Source organism: Culex pipiens, chromosome 2 (genome assembly GCF_016801865.2).
Source record: "Culex pipiens pallens isolate TS chromosome 2, TS_CPP_V2, whole genome shotgun sequence".
NCBI classification, from domain to species: Eukaryota; Metazoa; Arthropoda; class Insecta; order Diptera; family Culicidae; genus Culex; species Culex pipiens.
Genome location: NC_068938.1, coordinates 124343607 through 124362025, shown reverse-complemented (window position 1 = coordinate 124362025; position 18419 = coordinate 124343607). Strand labels below are relative to the sequence as shown.

At 39.0% G+C, this 18419-nt stretch overlaps 1 protein-coding gene across 1 annotated transcript in view; it reads left to right on the top strand.

Annotated features, from left to right (window-relative positions):
- The window catches only part of LOC120415007 (uncharacterized), a 280829-nt gene that overhangs the window by 142695 nt on the left and 119715 nt on the right, over positions 1-18419 (top strand). The window lies entirely within an intron of this gene.

The following is an 18419-nucleotide window of genomic DNA, read 5'->3' as shown; positions in this document are numbered from 1 at the left end:
TTTCCATGTTGGAGTTGCTGCTGCTGCTGCTTTTTTACGAGGAAAACGTTTACCTTTTCAAAGTTAAACAGTGAAAATGTACTGAAATACAAACGAACCGAACGAAACAAACCAAAAAAATCTTCCCCGACTTTAACGACCGTTCAGAAAACGAGCAAAGTATCTCATGCGGAAACGATAACCTCTCCTTAAGTTGGCGTGGAAGTCGAGAGAAGGGGAGTGTTAAGGTTATAGTTTCTTTTTGAAACAAAATCTGCCACCTAGTCATCCTCGGTAGATTAAGCACGTGCCCCCCTTAGACTATATGATTACGAAATCATAACGATTTGCACCTGCCAAATGGTACTTTTCTTAAAAATGTTATAAAGAAGGAGCTTTTCACCTCAAAATGGCATTTTACCTGTGAATCTTTTTTTAAATTTATTACTTCCAAGCAAAAAAAACTGACATTAAACATTAAACATTAAACATTAAACATTAAACATTAAACATTAAACATTAAACATTAAACATTAAACATTAAGCATTAAACATTAAACATTAAACATTAAACATTAAACATTAAACATTAAACATTAAACATTAAACATTAAACATTAAACATTAAACATTAAACATTAAACATTAAACATTAAACATTAAACATTAAACATTAAACATTAAACATTAAACATTAAACATTAAACATTAAACATTAAACATTAAACATTAAACATTAAACATTAAACATTAAACATTAAACATTAAACATTAAACATTAAACATTAAACATTAAACATTAAACATTAAACATTAAACATTAAACATTAAACATTAAACATTAAACATTAAACATTAAACATTAAACATTAAACATTAATCATTAAACATTAAACATTAAACATTAAACATTAAACATTAAACATTAAACATTAAACATTAAACATTAAACATTAAACATTAAACATTAAACATTAAACATTAAACATTAAACATTAAACATTAATCATTAAACATTAAACATTAAACATTAAACATTAAACATTAAACATTAAACATTAAACATTAAACATTAAACATTAAACATTAAACATTAAACATTAAACATTAAACATTAAACATTAAACATTAAACATTAAACATTAAACATTAAACATTAAACATTAAACATTAAACATTAAACATTAAACATTAAACATTAAACATTAAACATTAAACATTAAACATTAAACATTAAACATTAAACATTAAACATTAAACATTAAACATTAAACATTAAACATTAAACATTAAACATTAAACATTAAACATTAAACATTAAACATTAAACATTAAACATTAAACATTAAACATTAAACATTAAACATTAAACATTAAACATTTACATGTCAAGTGAAAATTTCAACATATTATTCGTTAAAAAATGCTTCATTAATTATGTTCTTATATTAGCGTGTCCCAAAAAAACACGAAGTCGAGGAATTCAATGTGCTCAGTTCTCAAATGATAGAAAATCATGTTAGAAACAACTCTCTCATACATGAAAACTTTCGGAAAAATCGTTTACCACGTTCCCTGGGCATTTTTTTAAAAAAAGTCAGTTTTTTCGACAATTTCACAAAATCTGCTTAGAAAAAATGGAAAATTTTATAATTTCAAATAGCCTATACCATTAAATGATGGTATGTGGTCCAATAAACAAGTTAATGTATCGATTTGGCCTTTTAAAACCTTGTTTTCACTTTCCCGGTAGCTTTTATGTCGAAAAATACGAGTTTTTGCTTTACTTTTTTTCAATCTTTTCCCTCGGTATTGAACACAAAAATTTCCTCATATGTGAGAATACATGCATCTTGTAGGAAATTTTCCGCCGAAGATTTTCGTCTAAGCAACTTTGAAGTTTCATCAACTCTGAGCTGAGATATTCCAGTTTTTGTGAAGAAAGAATATTGAATATTTGAAAATGTTGATATTAATCATCATTGGCATACAATATTAAGGATAATTTAAGCCTAATTTGAAGTGCGGCTGTATCGCATCTGTTTTTAAACATGATTGGTTCATCCTTCAATACTAAGGGCCACCTGGTTTTGTTTTCTCATGGCACACTACGTGCTAAATCAATGAATTACTTTTAGCAAATAACTCATATTTAGAGCATTTTGCATTTAAACCAATCGATGCACGTTTGCTGTGTTTCCATGGATACAAATAAACAAATAACAAATATAAGGTTCAATTGTACGCATTTCCGTGATCTGAACCACAACGTAACGTTTACACTCCCTTCTTCTAACTTCTGTTGATAAATCCGATGTTCAGGTAAATTAAAAATATCACTAATATTTGGAATTTATTCTATAGGGATCCATCCATTAATCACGTAGACATTTTTTTTAAATCTCAGCTCCCTCCCCTTCTCATGGTCAATTGTCCATAAAAAAAACTTTTTTGGATGGAGCGTGGACAATTGCCAACCCCGTACAATCGAACCATATATTTCGATGCCTCTGTGCTCTTGTACTAAGCTTACTGGTTTTCCTATCTAGATAGCATAAGAGAGCACAGATGCATCGATTTGTTATTTGTTTATTTGTATCCATGGAAACACAGCAAACGTGCATCGATTGGTTTAAATGCAAAATGCTCTAAATATGAGTTATTTGCTAAAAGTAATTCATTGATTTAGCACGTAGTGTGCCATGAGAAAACAAAACCAGGTGGCCCTTAGTATTGAAGGATGAACCAATCATGTTTAAAAACAGATGCGATACAGCCGCACTTCAAATTAGGCTTAAATTATCCTTAATATTGTATGCCAATGATGATTAATATCAACATTTTTAAATATTCAATATTCTTTCTTCACAAAAACTGGAATATCTCAGCTCAGAGTTGATGAAACTTCAAAGTTGCTTAGACGAAAATCTTCGGCGGAAAATTTCCTACAAGATGCATGTATTCTCACATATGAGGAAATTTTTGTGTTCAATACCGAGGGAAAAGATTGAAAAAAAGTAAAGCAAAAACTCGTATTTTTCGACATAAAAGCTACCGGGAAAGTGAAAACAAGGTTTTAAAAGGCCAAATCGATACATTAACTTGTTTATTGGACCACAGACCATCATTTAATGGTATAGGCTATTTGAAATTATAAAATTTTCCATTTTTTCTAAGCAGATTTTGTGAAATTGTCGAAAAAACTGACTTTTTTAAAAAAAAATGCCCAGGGAACGTGGTAAACGATTTTTCCGAAAGTTTTCATGTATGAGAGAGTTGTTTCTAACATGATTTTCTATCATTTGAGAACTGAGCACATTGAATTCCTCGACTTCGTGTTTTTTTGGGACACGCTATTCTTATATCGAGTGCTTCTTTATTTCAATAACATAATAAAAATGAAAAGATTAATTTTCTGTTATGGTTTCGATTTAGGAATGGTTCCATGATATTTAGTCGGTTTGTTTATGCCATACGCGAGGGTTCAGCAAACTTTTGAACACTATGAATATATAAATCAACCAGGTTGTTTGTAAACTTGTCGTACGTTTAGCAAGTAGACAATCAAAAAAGAATAATGCTAATAGCTTTAAAAACCACCACCCGGTGACAAATGACCCCCGGAGTTTGTATCGCTACAAATCTCCCCAAGCTTCACCGAAAACCACCAGAATCATAAATCGAGCACTTTTCATCCCTCCGTGACAGCCTCTCCCCAGTCCCGAGGAAGCATTCCTGTGGCCAGGTTGTCAACTTTGTCCAACTTTCCGTTGACAAGCCCCCGGAAAGATGCTCGCCAGCAAGTCCGAGGAATTACCTTTGAATTTTGCCTTCCTTATCCCGAAAAGAACTCTAGACGAGATGCTTTGCGGTTTCTGGCCGAGGAAAAAGTTCATCTTCAGGAAAAACGTTTTAGGCCCCCTCACTTGTATACGATAATGATCATGATGATGGGCCCGTGGCGAACTTTCTCTTCTTCTTCTCTGGTGTGTCCTGTCCACAAACAATAACATCCTCCTGCCCCTTAAGAGGTTGACGGCGGAGATGCACCCAACCGAAACTCGGAACCAGCATTTCAGGTACAGACTATTGTTCGGGGAAAGGTTCAACCGAAAGCGGGTCTTAAAAATAAATTATAACTTTCATTTTGGGGAAAGCTTCGTTCGTTTTGATGTCTTGGGTGCTTAAGGAGGGGAGGGGAAGGGAGAGTGTGGCGGGGAAAATCCTTAGGAAAAGGAATTGAATGCTCGGAAAATCTTATTCTTTGATGAAGAAAATGAGTGACGGAGGTGGAATCATAACAATAACCATTAGAATAATTATTTCGGCCATCAAATGGGATTCGGACAAAGGTTTTGCGTCTGCGGTCGTAAACTGATGCTCAAGATTTTCTCAAAAGTTTGTGATTGCAATCTGGGATTAATTGTTTGTGGGAGCGACTTTTGTTGGGGGATTGCCTTTTTTGTGATGAAAGCTGTCATGACATTTGAATTGTCTGTTGATAAGTTTAAATTCAATCAATGATACTTTTACTGTAGAATTCATGTCAGTAGAATGGACAATAAGGCTGGTACAAATATTTTTAAAAGTTTTTGTCACCCCCCCCCTTCAAAATTGGCCCGAAAAATCAGGGGGCAAAAAAATATTTTTACAATAAACTTCAAAATTTCAATGAAAATTCATGTGCAACCAGCTGAAATCAAATTAAAATACATTCTCCTGCGTTTAAAATCATTTTTAGCATGTTTGGGTTTATTAAAAAATCTTAAGATTTTTTGAAAATTTTCGATGCAAAATCTTTTTTTTCGATACATTTTTTGTCAGATCTTAGATTTTTTGAAAACTAATGATTGCAAAACAACTGAACTAGTGTAAAATGCATTTTAAAACACTTTTTTCATTTAAATGTGAAGATTATGGCTTGTTATTTAAATTTTTATATTTTTTTATTTTTTTGCCACCCCCTTGACCTCGGCCAGGGCCGAGGGACAAAAACTTTTTTAAATATTTGCATCGGCCTAAAAGCAATTTAGAACATTTAGTGAAATTTAGAATATTTTTTTCTCAGCCTTTCAAAAATTTTTTTTTCAATGGTGGGCAAACATGGGCATGTTTGGGTTTATTAAAAAATCTTAAGATTTTTTGAAAATTTTCGATGCAAAATCTTTTTTTTCGGTACATTTTTTGTCAGATCTTAGATTTTTTGAAAACTAATGATTGCAAAATAACTGAACTAGTGTAAAATGCATTTTAAAACACTTTTTTCATTTAAATGTGAAGATTATGGCTTGTTATTTAAATTTTTATATTTTTTTATTTTTTTGCCCCCCCCCCCCCTTGACCTCGGCCAGGGCCGAGGGACAAAAACTTTTTTAAATATTTGCATCGGCCTAAAAGCAATTTAGAACATTTAGTGAAATTTAGAATATTTTTTTCTCAGCTTTTCAAAAATATTTTTTTCAATGGTGGGCAAACATGGGCACTAATTGAAAAATAAATAAATACGACTATTTTCAAAAAAAAAACCTAAAAATATAGTCACTTGAAAACGGTGCACTTTATTAAAATTTCACTGAAGTCCTTTTTTTTGCAAATTCGATTTTACAACGGAAAATGAACATAAAATGTTTTTGCGACCAAAATTTCAATTTTTTGGAAACAAAATCTGTATTGATTCAAAAACTCATAACTCGGTCAAAAATGTTTTGCCCGTTCTGGAAATTTCTGAAAAGTTGACATTTGATGACCCCTAAAACATATCAGAAAAAAAATTGTGTTTTTTGCAATTCAAGTTTTAGTGACAAAAAGTAAAATAAAAACTAACCAAAAAAAATTTAACGTGTATAATTTGTTTTCAGTGTAGTCTTTATCCATACCAACAACCTTGCAGAAGACACCAAATCCATCAAAAGTTTCCATTCAAAGATACAGATTTTTGAATTATCATTTATCATTTTTGTATGGACAGCTGCCAACTGGGATGGAATAATCGCAAAAAAAAAACATTTTTGCTTGCGAACTTTCTTCACCCGCGAAAGAGAGAGGAGGCGAATCACGCAAAAGAAAATCGCTCCAGAACTTCTCGAATAAAATCAATCTGTTGAAGATTTTTTGTGAATTTCCTTGTTAGCACCCCTCAAACCTAATAATTTCACTTTGTTTACACACATTGCCCATCTACAAAAAGTGACAGCTAATTTTTCGATGTGTGACGTTACAGCTGTTAGTGTAGTAGTGTAATAGATGATCCACCGAATAATCAAGATGATGATTTTTTAGATTCCTTTTACCGATCTTTCGTGCGCAAGAGAGGAGTGCCAAGTTACCTTCCGTTTTTTTCTCTTGGTGAGCGTCAAATGATTTTTTTTCGAGGATGATTTTTCCATTGCTGGCTTTGTAAATTTTTGCACATATTTTGAAAAATGCAATGATTTTAAACTGGGTGCTGAATAGTGGTTCGCAAAACGGCCTCAATTTTGAACTGTCAATGTGGAACCAATTTACTGTTCGCCAAAAGTAGAGAGTATTGTTATCGATGATTTTTTATTATTTTTTGCAAGAATGAAACATTTGTGGCTTTGAGAAGCTGGAGTTGAAGTCAAGAAATCTTGAGAATGTCGAAGGCGAAATTGTCATTTTTTTCATAATTATGAATGGAAATTGTTTAGGGCGTCATCCATAAAGTATGTCACGCAAAAATCGGCCAAAATTAACCCCCCCTCCCCCCTATGTCACACTTTGTCACACAAGGTTGAACCCCCCTTCAAAAAGTACGTCACATTTTGCCAGACCCCCCCCCCCGCACTCCTTGTTTTCGATGGAATTTGTTCAAAGTCTTTATATCTTGAAACTCTCATAATTTTGATATTTCTGCCAATTTTAATATGAAAAAAAAATAAATTGTCTAATTATTAATTTTTTTAAGAATAAACATTACGAAACAAAAAAAACAGTTTTGTATCTTTTAAAAATTAAAAGACCTGGTACATATTACATTCAAGTATAAAAAAATCTTGAAAACTGTTTTCACAGCTTTGTATCTAATAAGTTCAAACAATTTATAGCAGTTTTCTTATGAACACCCTGCTTTCAAAGCATTTTTTTGTATCAAGCAAGAATTTGCAAAACATTAAAGTTCCAGCTGAAAAAAAAAATTAAAATGACTATATAATAAATTTTGTAAGCGGATGATTCTGGGTTCGATTCCCATCTGCAGCAAACTTCCATCGGATGAGGAAGTAAAATGTCGGTCCCGGCCTTGGTTGTTAGGCCGTTAAGTCATTCCAGGTGTAGGAGTCATCTCCATACCATAAGTACAAACAACACACCAAACCAAGCCTACTCCGGTGGAATCGCTGGCGGCGGTTGGACTCGCAATCCAAAGGTCGTCAGTTCAAACACTGGGGTGGAAGGTTCCTTGGAGTAAAAAGAGGTTTGGGTGCCCTCCCCATTCAAGCCTTCGGACTCCTAGGTTCGAGCAGAAACTTGCAATAGAGACCACAAAAGACCCGGGGGTCGTTAATGTGGATGGTTTGACATAATAAATTATAGTGTGATACCGTCATCATTTGTGACATTGGGTCTGGGGGTGAGTTTGGGTCATACAAAAATGCAGAAATTTGTATGACCCAATCTCACCCTCCAGACCCAATGTTACCCCTGATGACGGTACTTCTAAATAATAGTAAGCAAACAATTTTAGAAAAGAGGATTTAATTTAATTGTGTACATTTCAAATTAATATTATGCAATCATTAAAAAACCTAGCGTGACGTCACAACCCTCCCTTCCCCGTCCGTCACATTTTGTCACACCTTCGGTAACCTCCCCTCCCCCCCTAAGAGCGTACGTACTTTATGGATGACGCCTAGGGAGTCGATGCGGTTGTATCCAACCAGAAGCTGTCTAAATTGTTTGATTCCGTTCGAAATCCTCCTGGTTTAGTGAAAATCTTATCTGTTTGTTGGATAAGCTGCGCTAGATTTAGCCTTTTTTTTCGCTGGGCCAGGAAGAGCTGCGGGTGTCAAAAACCGACCAGCGAATTTATCTACGACATCACAAAATGACACTCTCGCAGCAGTTTTTCGTCACCTGTGAAAAGGAAAAACCTCTTCCAGCAAAAAAAGTCAAAAACTAGTCGAAATATAAAACATACCACTGATTATAAAACAGTTCATTTACCAATAAAAAAAGTCATGCTTGTGCTTGAACAGCATTCTACTTTGTAGATGTAAACAAAGAGGGATCATTCGAAAATCACGTTACGCATTCTCTCTATTCATCACCCAGATTTTAAATGTCTTTTCGGTAAAGCCCAAACCCGAAGGTGACCTATTCTGCCCCCTGGTCCGTTCTGACCCCCACCCTCCTGCAAGATCAATACTTTGCGCGAACAAAACGACAAATGAAGGGATCGACAGCATTTCCGTACGCCTACTAAGACCCCTCCAGAACCCATCACACATTATGGATCCCCTAATCTCGCTGTGCTCATCCCAGCGGAAATCCATTAGCTCAAAGCTCGAATCCCGCCCACCAGACACCTTTCAGACCTCTTGCCGTCCGTCATAAATTGCGAAATCAAATCTCCGGCAAGCTTTGGTCCGACTAAGCCCGAAAAGCAAGAGATGTATGTACTTCTACCTCCACGTGACCAGTTTCGGCTGGTGGTGGTGGTGGGGGCAGCTTTACGATTATGCGTTTCGGGTGGGTTCGCTACCTGCCCGTGAGCACCTGGCCCAGTTCCGGCTAGGCCTAGGATTTCGCTTTATGACCGCAGAACCACCCAGAACTGCATGTTCACATGTTTTTTGGGGCAAGACTTTGAGGGTTTTTCTTCTTGCTTGGCCGAGGCCATCTGGCAGAACTCGTAAAGTTTGGTCCGGAAAGCAGCGGGAGGGAAAAACTGCGGCAAAGGCTCCGGATTCTCGGATCGAACCGCCCAGGACGATGAAGATGAAGGGGTTTTCCGTTTACCCAAGGTTGGTCGGTCGGAGATGCGAAGATAATGGTGTCGTTTTATGGCGGACACACTTTGGCATCGCAGTAGGCCTGGTGTGTGCGGTGTTCTTATTCAATATTTATATGCAATTTATAAGTTATCATAAATAAAGGGCAGGGCCTACTTTTTCAGGGGGTGAATGTCTGCGGCAGAGGAAGAAGGGTGCGCAACGTCGTCGCAAAGGGGCGAAAAGTGTGTGTGACTGCAGGGGACACGACACTTCAATAAAAAGAACACCACAAAGCAAGTAAGGGGGTGATGAATGAATAATGAAAACATGGCTCGGGCTAAGAAGATCAGGGCCAGAGTGTCTGGCATTGAATTCGCTCTTGGAGGGGTCGAATAAGAGATCTCGTCACTTGCTCACAAAACTTGAAGAGAAATTCAAAAATCTTGCGAAACTTGACGACAGAGCCTAGGGAAAGTCCCCTTACCTTGAAAGGGGAAAAAACAAGGGGAAAGTTTATTTTCACTCGCTTTGTGAAATATATTTAGATTTTGGTGGAAAATTTGCACGCACGGTACAATGGAAGTTTTTTTTTGGGAAGGAACTACCCACACACGTTGAATGCAGCGAACAGACGAGTGACTTTTATTATCTGGCAGGAAATTGGAGGAAAGTTTTCAGCGATAAGTGAAAAAAAATCGGCTCGAAATTTCGGCTGGGCTGTTTGAAAGTAAAGTGGAGAAAAGTTTGCGTTTCTACTCCATAACAAGTTGTAAATGTTACGATAAGTGGTTTTGCAGTCGTAAAATCATAAATGTTGTTGCGGGAAATTTTTATAGCAGTTTTGCGTGAGTTGAACCAGCCGATTTTTTTTTTCCAAAAATGACCGAATTTATTGTTCATTTAATTTTTGTATTTTTTTTATTAGGATGAAATTGAAATATTCAAAAATCTGTACTCTGAGAACGAGTTTCCTGAAAAGATGACAAAAATGCCGTCTTTTGAGCCATGGCACAAGTTCGTAAAAATTAATTTGAGAAAGTTGCCAATCAAAAAAATGTTATTTTTGAAAACTGTGAAAAAATAAATAAAAAACTTTATTTTTAGATAAAAAATCAAATTTGCAAGGCAATCAATATCAATATCGACATTTCTATTCGAACTTTTCAAATATTTTTTGATTTTTATCAATTTTTTTGAAATTTTGTGAAAACGAGATTTTTTGTATCGGAAAAATGGCAAAACTGTCAAATGAATCCAGACCAACTTGTGCTCAAAAGCGATCTAATAAAGTTATTTTTGTATGAATAACATTTTTTTCGAGATCTTTAGGCTCAATGGGTTAATCTCATCCAATTTCGCTCAAAATTTACACAGATGCTTAAAATAACCCAAAAACCCTAGTGTAGAGGGACATCAACCCATGGGTTTAATAACCATTTCAAAGACGTAAACCAGGGGATTGAAACTCGTCTGAAAAAAAACTGTATCATTTTCGCCTTCAAAAGAGTGGCGCCGCGTGGTGGTAGCTGCCCTGTTTATTACACTGTGAAATTATCCATGGCTAATCCAAGGAACTAAAAGGTGGCAATAGAAATGTCCGTCCAAAAGGGATGCTGCATAAAACTTATTATTTTTATCAAATTTTCGAGCAAATTAGCAACAATTTACAAGTTTGATAGTCACACTACACTTATAGGTTACTTTTGTTATTTATTTCTGCAAAACCGCATGTTTTCAACGAAAGTTCCAAAAATATTCGTAATAACCTTTTGCCTCTTGGTGGCGCTTTGTATCAGTATGTGTGTGGTCGATGTTTGCGGACGTGCACGCAGAACACAGAACAGTGAGAACTAGCGAAAATGTCTCACTTTCTTCTGAAACAAGTCGCTATATTGAAATCACTTGAAGATTAATAAAAACGTAACTTAGTCCACCTTTAGGTGGTTGGTGCCTTCCTCACATTCATAAAGTCAATACATTCAGTAAAAATGGCAACATTCTCCCTCAACATTTTTAACAAATCAACTTTATTACTCATTTATTTTGATAGGGTTCGCAGACCTTCTATATTCCTGGCTCATCGACAAGGTTTGATAAAAAACCCTATTCAACGATAGTCCGCATGGAAGATTCAGACAATATTTCTATCACAATATCTGAAATCCGGCCTCCAAAGAGTGTTTAAATAACACTTAAGTGCTAATAACTTTTGTTAGGGTTGTCAGATCTTCGATGTTTTAGGCTCATTAGAAAGGTCTCTCGATTATCTAACTAATGATAGGTTGTTTAAGGGACCCTGACATCATTTTCATTGAAATATTTGAGATCCGGTCCCCACAGAGTGTATAAATAACACTTAAGTGCTAATAACTTTCGATATGGTCGTCAGATCTTCAATGTTTTGGGCTCATTGGAAAGGTATTTTTAATACCTTTCTGAAAACCTATCATTTCTTGCAAAAACAACCCTTTTACAATCTTCCGGACATACGCCAAAATTGTTTTTTTAGCATAACTTTTGAAGTACTTAACTAAACTTGCTGATTTTAAATAGAGACCTATGGGACCCCAAGACGGATCGAATGAGACTAATAAAGTCCGTTCATCCAGTCCGGAGATAATCGAGTGACAATTTTTTGTCCACCCACCTACACACATCCACACAGACATTTGCTCAGAACATGATTCTGAGTCAATATGTATACGTGAAGGTGGGTCTACGAGATCAAATTATTAAGTTCATTTTTCGAGTGATTTTATAGCCTTTCCTCAGTAAGGTGAGGAAGGCAAAAACGAAGTTTATTTTATAGCTGTCGGCCACCATTCACGGAAAAAATCAATTCTTGACATCGTGAATTAAATTCACGAATGCGAGAACCACGAAGGAATATATTCACATTTCTAGTGCAAATGCACCATGCTCATGAATAAATTCCTTCGTGGTTCTCACATTCGTGAACTTAATTAACGATTACGAGAATTGATTTTTTTCTGTGTTGCTAGTACCAACCAATAGTGTCTTCCTTTTAACTACAAGGACTTCGCCGCCCTGGGCTCCAAAGTGTTTGAGTACGGGAACAAAGAATTTTTAGAGCGCCCGCCGCGGGATTCGAACCAGCAACCTCAGGATTGTGAGTCCAGTGTGCGGTCCGATTGATCCACACGGGCGGGACAACTTGAAGATTCATACCCGTGCGTAAACTGAGCATCTTTCTCAAGAATTTCCATGCCAAAAGTCTTCTGGATACAGCTTCAACCTCAAGGTCTAATAGATCGCTCCATGCTTTAAATACGTCTCCAAATTTCACCGCTGCCATTACCTTTTGCAATGCACCCCAGAAGGTGTTAAGTGCCGGTTAAGCGTGCAACTTTATCGTCCTTGCAAACTCGCGGGGCCCAATATTCCGGGTGGTGACAACGAGCCAATTCCACGATGATGGTCGCCATCCTGTAAAGTGCCTCCCTCAGCTCAAAATGTTGCGTAAATTTCTGCCAAAAACACTAATTCTTGTAACGCCTATTTTGAGCTGTTTAAGGGAGGAGGCAAGAATGCCACTTGACGCATTTGCCATTGTTGGTTGTTTTTGATGGTTTGGAGAGGCCAAGAAACAATGCTGATGGAGAGATTACCGTTACTTTGGGTTGTTTTGGTACAAGGATATTAAGAAAAGCGGAAAGATTTCAAACTAAAAGGTTTCATTAAACTTTTTGGCAAGGACACAAACCATCTCGTTAACTCAACATTGCAAAGACACGAACCGGGCAGGGTCCAAAACTTTGTTTTACATAATTATCGAAACAATAACACTCCAGCTCACGGTGGCAGCTGAAAAATGCTCCGAGGACATTCCGGACCAGCGGATGGAGGAGACAGCGAGTGGCAGGCATTATTATTTATTACGAAATTTCTCGGATGGTAAACTTTTCCTGTGCGAACATCAACAGACTCAGCGACTACGTACGCTACTTAAGAGTGGTGTGTACATCAACTTTTTCAACTTTTTTTTCTTCTCTGCGTTTTCCCTTAAGCTCCAACACTTTTACCCGACGACGACTGCTGGATGAGAGGAAAAAAGCCGGATGAAAATTCTTTTGTCTTCACTCCGGTCCCATCCCCGCGCGCGTTTTTCCACAACTAATTTGCATGCCTTTTTCCCATTCACTTGCGCTCGTGTTCCCCAAACTCCTCCAGCGGGGAAGGAAGGTCTTCGGGGTGTAGTTTGCCAGCCAGCCGTCATCCACTTGGGATGAGTTTTATTTCTTTTCCCATTAACGAATACATCGCCCACTTCTGGCTGCAAACATCGAATTGAAGCGCGAGCGGAAATTTGCTGCAAATAACTTCTTCTTTTCATATTGAAATTGTTCGAGCGAAAGTTTGCGGGAGAAGTGTGGATGCACTGGGTGAGGGGGGAGGGGGACGGTTGGCGATTACTTTTTGGTTTGGAATGACCAAAATTATCATTATCAAGGTGGGAAGGAGGATTGAAGGAAGGGGGTGTGAAAAATTAAGTTACAGACACAACTTTTTTCGAGCTAATGGCGAAAAGTGCCCTGACGATTCCTTTAAATATGCTGAATCTAGATTAGACTTGTTTACTGAACCTTCTGGTTCGAGTCTCTGCTAAATGAATGTTTTTGTTGGTGGTTCGAATCTTTTTTTTAGGTGCACGTGCTAGTGGGTGTCTGAAATATTTTATGATTGAAAGTACCTCAGATTTGAAAATTCGGAGTAAAACCGAGTCTACCGTCTACCGGGACCGTAATTACCGTAGGTACCGTCAATTTGAAGTCGGCATTCTCAAAATCGCGCTAAAATAGCTCGGTTTCAACGTAAAACAAACAGCAACTTTCACTCCAATCTGCTCCAAGAAATTGTAACGAGTACATATGGAGTAAAAGTACAGTCGGTATGATTGGGAAGTAGAAATACCTAAACTGTATTAAACGTACACGCCGCAGAGTAGAGTTTTCTTGCTGAGTGACCTTTGCTCATTCCTTTGGTCACTCAAATGCCGAGTACCTTTTGCGCCAGTTATCTCAAAAGCTTTCCGTTCAACCAGATGGCCGAGTGGTTTAAACTCTGCTCTTGAGGTGAGCCAGCACAGGAGATCGGGGAGAGCCAGCCGCACGAATCTCGCGAAGAGTTTCGCGTTTTCGCGGTTCGGGGGTGATGAGATCGTGGAGGTGATAAAGCGGTCTAGGGGAATGACAAGCTATTGTCCAGGGTTGGTAACCGGGAGAGGGAACGGAATTCGGAACTGAAGCCTCTCATAAGTCTCGGCGTTCTGATGACGCGCCCAACGGTTCACTTTTATCAGTTCCGCGGAAGAGGCACCAGTGGCCCTCGATTGTGCGCGTCTCGTGATTAAATTGTAGGTTCTAGCTTTCCATGAGTTTGTCTTTTTAGGTTATCTCTAGTGTAATGTGTTTCTCTGTCCTTTCCCTGTTAGCTAGCTTAGCGAGATTAGTAGATTGTGCTAGTGCCGTGTCGTGTGCGTGTGTGTAAGCCTGCATGCATGTGCGTTCCAGAATTCCTGGTAAGTCCGGAACCCGACCACCTCGTGGCTTAACGTGTGCTAATCCGTGATTCCGTGTCCCGTGCCAGTTCTGCGACCCTGCCACGCTCGTCAAAGACGGCCACGATCTACCGGGGACCAGCTACCGCTTCGAACCGGCCGCAACGCCCACGCCGCCGAAGGCCAGCGCTCGCCAAACCGCGCTCGGCAGCGGAACTGTACGGCCACGCCGTAACAGGACAGCAGCGACCGTCACCGCAGCGTCCTTGAAATAATCGTCATCGCGATCAGGATCCGCCATTGCGATCGCCAACCGCCATTGAAACCTAACCTGGACGGTTAGGAAACCAAGCGAGTGAAGAGGGAGAGAAGTCCGGCCTCGAAGGCGGACACGCGAACCGGCAACCAACAACCAGCTAACCAGCGTTCCAGCCGAGCAGCAGCAGCAGATCTTCAAACGTAGGTCGTCGAGGTTCCCTCGCAGGTGCGACCAACCACGTGCTCGAGTCCCGTCCGGTTCTAACCGGAGAGCAGCAACAGCAGCAGCAGCAAGTGATGACGTCGTAGACGCCGTCCGCAGCGAAACACCAACCACCAAACCACCGAGTTTCTTCGAAACCGTCGATCAGCAGCAGCAGAACAGGTATCGAGACGACCACGTGATCGTCGACCGCGAACGCCAAGCAAACCGTGAGTAAAGCATGCTTTAAGTGATAAGTCCATGGCACACTTTTCGCCCGCTACCAACCTTACCAACTAAGTAGCGCGGCGCTGCGCGTCGAGATTGTTCCGACACGTCAAATATGAATACATAAAACGCACATAGCACACACACCTAAACCGGAAGAAGAAGAGAGAAGAAGGAAGACAAACACACGGTAGATTTTTGGATGAAGTAACAGGATCTCAGGGAAAGGAAGAGGGGAGGATCGCCGGCAAACACAAACGTACGTACGAAAACATGAATGACTCACTGTAAATAAACGAACACAAAACACTACAAATGTTTTTCCTGCTGCACTTAACCTAGACACACAGTAGCTATAAAACAAACACTTATGCTAGGGTGACCGAGAGAGTCGGCTCATGTTATTCGCGACCGATTAAATAAATGTAGATTTTCTTTCCTTATTCTATTTTACTTTATTTTTCTACTGGAGTCAGGGCTCCGAATCCCTTGGACCACTGGCTATTTTTCTGTTGCACTGTTTCAGGTGGACGGTTGAAGGCCGCAGGTGATGAATCACGCCCTGAGGTCTCCAGTTCGTTTCCGGTTTCTTTTTCAGCTACCCTTCCTGGGTAGTGGCTTGGTACGCTAGTCGGAGTACCTCCGACGCGTTTTACACCCCCACAGAACTCCCTGTCCCGAAACGGGATTACTGAACCCCCCTCGAGAGGTCTCTACGGCTGGGCAAACCGACAAACAGGTGGATGGTCTCCTTCGGGAGTGGCGCTTAAGCCATCTCACTTAACCATAGGGGAGTTCGATAGGCTGGCGGGCTATAAAATTTCAACCAACTTCGGTTTCTTTTGGCCTACAACAATCCCCTCCTCGATTCTCCTCCAGCAAACAAATCCCCACCTGACCAGCGCAGATAATCTACCAACATTAACCCAAAGCCAACAAAATCACGTTCCCAACCTAATTGTCCTCGTACCTGTTCACCGTCGCTTCCCTACCAGGCAGGTCCCAAAATCATTAATTTAATTCAATAAGACCACTCCGGCCGTCCGGGATGCTGGCCGTAAGACCATGTCCCCGGGACCAACAGGCGTTGAAAATGTCAGCCATAACTTATCATCAGCCAGTCTCGAGAGGGCCATTGAAGCTCAAGCTCCAAGTCACACTCCTCGCAAGGACATCTTCTTCCCCCGAAAATTTTGGAACTGCCTCGCATCCACCGTGAAGTCAATCACATTATTACAGTGTTTTTCTTGTAGGGCGATTTTTTTCCTGTTCCAGTGGTGGTGGTGGTTTGAACCCTGGAAAAGTCAGCTTTTAACGCAATATTACCCCCACTTTGGTTGAGGGAGGCGGGTTTAGGGAGTGAGGAATGGGGTTGGGGATTGATGGGGAGGGGAGGCTAACAGAGGGATTTTCTCCAAGATGCAGTAAATGCTCTATCTGCTTAATCTTTTTGTGGGTCGTTGTGGGAAATAAGCAGACAGATGTCACTAGCTGCTTTTTGGCACTTTTCGTGGAAATACAGATACAGTGAAACTGGTTTGAAGATACTGTGTGAAGGTTGCAACATAAAAATAAACATATGGTTGGTGTCTTGGCTAGGTACATTAATATTATTATTATTTTTTTTTTCTCATAACCCATGAAGAGTATTGGGGCCGCGTTTACAAAGCGGATTCAGTGGCTATTTCTTAACTCAATGTTAACATGTTCAGGTTAATGTAAAAATTCCATAGGTCACATTCCCTAGGGTGTCGTGATAAGGTCCAAATCCAAAATATATTTAAAATCCATTTAAATCACAGTTAAACAGCTTTCCCGTTTCGCCTTGTTGACAGTCGTTTAACAATAACATTTTTTTGTATATTTATGATCACGTGCTTCATGGTGTAATGATTTTCAAAATTTCGTCGTCTTCGTGCTACCTTGCCGCACGTGGATTTTTGGCCGAATTGAGTTAAGAACGCATTTTTTCTGCTCAAAATGCCTCACCTTTTGACCATCACATATTTCCAAAATTCGATTTCAATCCTGAGATATTTAAAAAAACGAAAAAACTACTTGCGTTGTTGAAAGTAATTGCTGTAAGTGCGACAATTTGCCTAAAGAAATTCAGGGCAGAACGCGTTTGACACACGTACATGCCCGACTACTGAAAATATGTTTAATTATAACTCGCGTCTCCACCAACCAAATTCAACCAAACTTTGCGACAATGCGCAGAATGGTAAACCAAACAAAACGTGTTTGTTATTGCTTACATTGCTTGCTCTATTTTTTGTTTATTCAAGGGCAAACATTAAAACGATTTTTTCTCGGAACGTCAACAAGACTAGGTTGGGCCAGAGGAAATCGGCATGATCGCAGATGATCATAACTTGCAATTTCATGAAATTTGATACGTCGGATGATAAGGTTCATTGCCTATTCCGATAGTGTCCCCCAGTGGCCACCGGTAACCGGTTCCGGAGTGACCAGATTGGGTCAGAGGACATCACAAAGACCTCTGATGTTTGCAATTTCATGAAATTTGATATGACGGGTTTCTAGCGTGACAATTATTATAACCGTTTTGATGGTACCCTGGAATCAGTTCCGGATTGGCCACAGTTGGCCAGAACCGATACCAAACAGTCCGGGGTAGTATATAGTATCCTTCTGCAATGATTTGCAAAATAATCCCTTTGATAAGACTGTGACGGTGACGTGTGACGGTTTCATGTCAAAAACTGCTAAAATAAAATTATCCTGAAGTTATCCGGAAATGGCCACTATGAACCATTTTTTTCTGGAGCTTAGAATCCAGGTTATTACCTGTCGAATGCAACTGGGAACAACCTGTTAGGTGCAATCATTGCTGCGATACAGGTCCTCAAAAAGGACTTTTTCGGCTATAGAAGGTTCCCGGTGGCCACGGTGTCCAAAACCGGTTCTGCCGGTCGTGCTCAGACAGTTGACAGCCTAGCCTTTCAATTACGGCCAAGACTTCCAAAATAGGATACAATCTCGAATTTTGGCAGCCGAAAACATTTCTGGGTCCCGGAATACCCGGACCCGGAATGCCATTGGTGTTAGTTCGTTTTGGTGGACACTTCCGGATTGTGTGTCTTAGTAAGATACACAAAGTCACCAAATTTCAGATCTCAAGATGTTTTTGGTCAAAAGTTCTATAAACCCGAAGACCATGCCCGGGTTAAAAACAAAAAAAAACTGAAAATGTCTTAAGGAGGTACTAAAAACAAACATCTGTGCTAGGAAAGTACTGGTTTTGAAATGAATTCCCTGT